Source organism: Oncorhynchus masou, chromosome 9 (genome assembly GCF_036934945.1).
Source record: "Oncorhynchus masou masou isolate Uvic2021 chromosome 9, UVic_Omas_1.1, whole genome shotgun sequence".
Lineage (NCBI taxonomy): Eukaryota > Metazoa > Chordata > Actinopteri > Salmoniformes > Salmonidae > Oncorhynchus > Oncorhynchus masou.
In genome coordinates, this window is record NC_088220.1 from 48,465,758 (window position 1) to 48,471,063 (window position 5,306).

General features: G+C 42.5%; 2 non-coding genes across 2 annotated transcripts; one reads left to right on the plus strand and one right to left on the minus strand.

Annotated features, from left to right (window-relative positions):
• Positions 1–206: 206 nt before the first annotated feature.
• Positions 207–293, plus strand: trnastop-uca (transfer RNA opal suppressor (anticodon UCA)). The gene has a single exon. It is a non-coding gene; the product is annotated as a tRNA-Sec (tRNA).
• Positions 294–2,211: 1,918 nt separating this feature from the next.
• trnastop-uca (transfer RNA opal suppressor (anticodon UCA)) lies at positions 2,212–2,298 on the minus strand. Its single transcript has one exon. It is a non-coding gene; the product is annotated as a tRNA-Sec (tRNA).
• Positions 2,299–5,306: the final 3,008 nt, after the last annotated feature.

Below are 5,306 nucleotides of genomic sequence, written 5' to 3' on the forward strand. Positions count from 1 at the left end.
GCCCTCCCTTAACAAGAAACTTCGTTAAATTTCTGTGTTTCTTTCAATATACAGCCACTAAAATGCTTGCGATTTTCATTGTAGAAAAACATACATTCCTTATACTAAATAATACGGTTGCTTTTACCACAACATTTTGTCACCGACACTGAAACATTTATGTACACCCTCAGGTGTATATAGGCACTGCGAACTCTCATTCGAATGCCCGGATGAGCCTCGGTGGTCCGGGGTGCAGGCTTCAAACCTGTAGCTGCTTAGCGGCAGAGTGGTTCAATTCCACCTTTCGGGCGTCATTTCTCATCATTCAAATGTATGGACTTTGATCACCAACAACGTTTGTTCGAATTCGCTGATATTATATCCTACGCAGCAAAATAAACGTAATTGTGTTTTTAGAGGTAAATATAAGTAAAAAAGTGTGGATGGGCTGCCTACATCCTACCAAATTTTAAGAGATAAGTGCACACATTCCCTCCCCCCACGTTGTCCAGGCCCTTGGACAACACGCTTCTGCCCACAGTCCTGAGTTTTGGCCAGGTTGAACCAGCATCAAGCACCATCACTCTCTAAAAATATATTTTGGTTAGTTATTTTTATAGTAGAGTTCCAATATGATATTGTGAAGTAAGTTGCATAGCATGTGCATAAAATAGTAACAGTAATACACTATATAGTGCTGTACCTGAACATACTCGGACCCCAGTTGTTCCACCCGGTCGTTGTTTCTCTCAAAAGGCACCAGAAAAAAATGTGTTTCATAGATACCCGGTGCCTCTTCAAAAGGCGGTTGTTGCTGTCAACGTTCTCCTCAATAGGCCAGCGTAATTTCCGACAGCCGTATGTCATTCCTGGCTTTCACCGTTTCCACCACTGCCCACAACTGCTGGTCGGTCAGCACACGGCCACCACCATGTGGTCTTCTGTCAATTCTGAGGGTAAAACAGGGTCAATAGATCATACTGATCATAATGTCAGAATACTGTAACATGTTTTGCGAATTTACATGTGTTAGAATGTAATTTACTGTAAATGTAATAGTAAAGTATTGATATGTAGGCTGAGTGCGTTTTTAAAAAAGTATATAGTTCTGTCCTTGAGCTTTTTCTTGTCTATCGATGTTCTTTATTATGTCATTCTTTGTAATGTTTCATGTTTTGTGTGGACCCCAGGAAGAATAGCTGCTGCTTTTGCAACAGCTAATGGGGACTCTAATAAAATACCCCCCAAAAAGTATAGTACATATCCTGAAGACTGGTTTTCTTGGCGAAATGTTCTTGTGATCGAATTGGCAGTTGATCTTCTCAGATTGGGGTGAATTTATCAGGCAGCCTCTGCCATGGTAAGGCCGGTGTATACCACATGGTCACCAACAACTGGTCACCAACAACGGCCCAGACTTCATTAGACACAACAGTTCCCTGCCGTCTGTCTCCCCTCCCTCTGATGTCCACATCTTTGATGGGGCCCATGCCCACCTCTTTGACCTCTTTGATGGGGCCCATGCCCACCTCTCTTACCTCTTTGATGGGGCCCATGCCCACCTCTCTGACCTCTTTTCTGTGGCCCATGCCCACCTATTTGACTTCTTTGATGGGGCCCATGCCCACCTCTTTGACCTCTTTGATGGAGCCCATGCCCACCTCTTTGACTTCTTTGATGGGGCCCATACCCACCTCTTTGACCTCTTTGATGGGGCACATGCCCACCTCTTTTACTTTTTTGATGGGGCCCATGCCCACCTCTTTGACCTCTTTGATGGGGCTCATTCCCACCTCTTTGACGGACCCCTTGTCCACAAGCTATTTGATTTCTTCCTCTCCCTTGCTGTCTATCCTGCTCCATATTGAAATCAATTAGCAATAACAAGTAGTCATTATGCATGGTTATCATGTATCATACATGTCATTTTAAATGTTTATACTTTAAACACATTTTATTTCTGTAGTTCTCAAAATCCATTAAGCGCAGATGGATTAAATGATGGTCAAAAGTATTTAAGCAAGGGCCTGGACAACGTGGGGGAGGGAAAGTGTGCACTTATCTCTTAAAATTTGGTAGGATGTAGGCGGCCCATCCACAATGTTTTACTTATATTTACCTCTAAAAACACAATTACGTTTCTACGTTGCTGCGTAGTATATAATATCAGCGAATTCGTACAAACATTGTTGGTGATCAAAGTCCATACATTTGAATGATGAGAAATGACGCCCGAAAGGTGGAATTGAACCACTCTGCCGCTAAGCAGCTACAGGTTTGAAGCCTGCACCCCGGACCACCGAGGATCATCCGGGCATTTGAATGAGAGTTCGCAGTGCCTATATACACCTGAGGGTGTACATAAATGTTTCAGTGTCGGTGACAAAATGTTGTGGTAAAAGCAACCGTATTGTTTAGTATAAGGAATGTATGTTTTTCTACAATGAAAATCGCAGGCATTTTAGTGACTGTATAATGAAAGAAACACAGAAATAAAGTATGTTGTTAAGGGAGGATTTTTCGAAAGAATGCAAAATTGCTAAGATTTGATTGGCTGGTTGATAACAACAAAACCATGTGTTTGATTTATTTGATACCATTCCCCTGATTCCGCTTCAGCCGTTACCACGAGCCCGCCCTCCCCAATTAAGGTGTCACCAACCTCCTGTGGTTTCAGGGGGAGTGGAATATCCCCAAAAAATAAATTTCCAATTCACACATGCACTTTTACATGTGTGAAATAGGACAAATGTAAGCACCCACCTAATTATCTTATCTTATTATCTCTGTAATGAGGTGTCTTAGGTAAAATACTGTATTTTTGGGCCTATTTACTTTATATGGTTGGCAGGACACTGAGGGTAGAATTGCCCATTATAAAGAGAAATTATGACAAAATGCATTACAGTCGGCGATGTAATCAGCTTCTCTATGGTAGGAAGAGCAGGACTCTTATTTATGGGTTCATTCATTTCAAGCATGTTTTGTGCACAAAGGAAGCAGAATTTCATAAATAATTTTAGTCCAGCACTTTCGGTGAAGATAGACACACGACTGTAAAAAAGCAATCCAAATGATATTTCAGGATCATGTATACATATTCATATATACAAACTAACAACCAACTTTTTTATTTGGGGCTATGGTAGTTAATTGAAAAACATTCTAACCGTATTTCTGATTGCCTTCTCAACTCACCATCACATACTTTTAATGTGGGACTATGACAGTCAATTGCAATCTAGTCTGACATAATGTCTCTTATCTCACCAACACTAATGAGACGGGTGTGCTTGATGCATGTAGCTTTGGGGCATCTTATGCCGCGTTCAAAACAACTGGGAAGTGGGAACTTAGAAATCTCCTACTTCCGACATCAGTGTGTTCAAAATAACTGGGAGCTCAGGAAAAAAATCTGCTCCGACTGGGAAAAATCGTTTTGAATGTCGTCCAACACGGAATTCCAACTCTGGCTTCTTTCTACAGCTCCGACTTTCCGACATGAAGATCACCGACGTCAGAATTCAACCTAGTTCCCAATTGTTTTGAATCCTGCATTAAAGTCAGGGGGCGTGGTTGACATCGCACACCTCATCTCTGCTGTCACATTCAACCTGGATCGATATTTGGTTTTAATGCAGACGAGAGTACTGAATCCAGCTTCACACAGATATGAGCTTGTGAAGAGTACCATGAGTTTTACGGTGCTTTCAAGAGAGCTGCGAACTCGGACAAATACGTCAGTGATCTCCTGGTCGGAAAGTCGGAGCTCTAGAAAGAGGCACGAGTTCTCGAGTTGACATTCCGAGTTGGATGACTGTTCAAATGGATTGTTTAAGTCGGAGCTAGTGTTGAACGCACTGAAGTCAGAAGTTGGAGATTTCGAGTTCTCAGTTCCGAGTTCCAAGTTGCTTGAAGCGGTATTAGTTCTCAGAGGGAGACGGCAGGAACCAAAGCTTCTCCATCTTCTCCATGTGTCATTCTGCCACATGACAGCTCGATCAACTGTTCAATTTCACTTACCGGCAAGTCAACTGAGCCAGGATCACAGTCAAATGGACTGGGAAGTAGGTCCCAAATATGGAAAGCGAAAATGAGCAAACCGTCTTACCTGGAACAATAATTATAATTTTATCATTATCAAGTGTCAAATGTCCTTTTCTTTACATGTGTTTTTTTCACTTATCCAGTGTGTGTTTACGGGTGATTTGAATACTTGATAATTATATTTTTTCACTTGCTTTTTCAAGTGTCAAATGTAATTTTTTGTACACATGATTTTCTTCTCCTTTCCATACCCATCTGTGCAAAAGCCCACCATTCGATCCCATGGAATCTGTTTTCGTCAATATAGCCACACAGCACACAGAACATCCCCTGTGCCATTTCATACTTGATGTTAAGCTAATGGGCATAATTGCCAACCCAAAGATGACGCTGGTGGGGCACATATCTAGGATATATTAACAGGTGCATTACGAGTGTCTGATGAGGATGTCGTGACCTGTAACACAAAATACCTGAGTAAAGGATTATGCCTTCACTCTTCGCCGTGAGTTATTCTCATACACAAAATAACAATAATCGAGAGACAGAACAATATGTCCCTGTGAATAGCATCCTCCGACATGTATAGCGTGTACGTGCACCTTGGCCCTCACAGCTAACATCCATTTGGACAGCATAAGCCCGGTAGATTGCTAGCAATGGCATCAACTATTTGTTTAATTAACAGTGTTATCTGACAAAGGTATTGATGTGAGTCTCTGTGCCTCCATTAGCCGCGGGAATTAGTGTGGGTGTAAAAAAGGCCGTCCTGCTCCTCCCCTCTCGACCTAACTTCCCCTCACAGTCCCTTCAGCTTCCCTTAAGTCCTGTTAGTTTTGCTGCTCAGCCTACCTAAGTTATCCCCCGCCCATTATAGCCCTGCCATTACCAACCAATCAGAGCGGTTGGAAATGTGCATCTGGACACTGCACCCGCCCACTCTTTTCTGAGTGTTATTACCATCCAAAGGGAGAAGTCACATGTTTCTGAGGACCTTTTATTGTCGACAGTAACCTGATTGTTTGAATGTTGTGCGTGTATCTAAATTCCCACAACAATAAGATTCCAAGTAATTCGGATGACCAAAATCATATGAACATCTTCAAAGGAAACTGTGTGGTGGTGACTATCAAGAGCACAGTGATGGGCATCAACATCATGTTCTAACCAGACAGCACGATAGAGGACAGAACCAAACCAATCAGTATACAGCGGACGTCAAGTACAGCCCAGACGTTCAGGCCTCTCCAGTCACAGCCAGGTGAGACCTGCCGGTC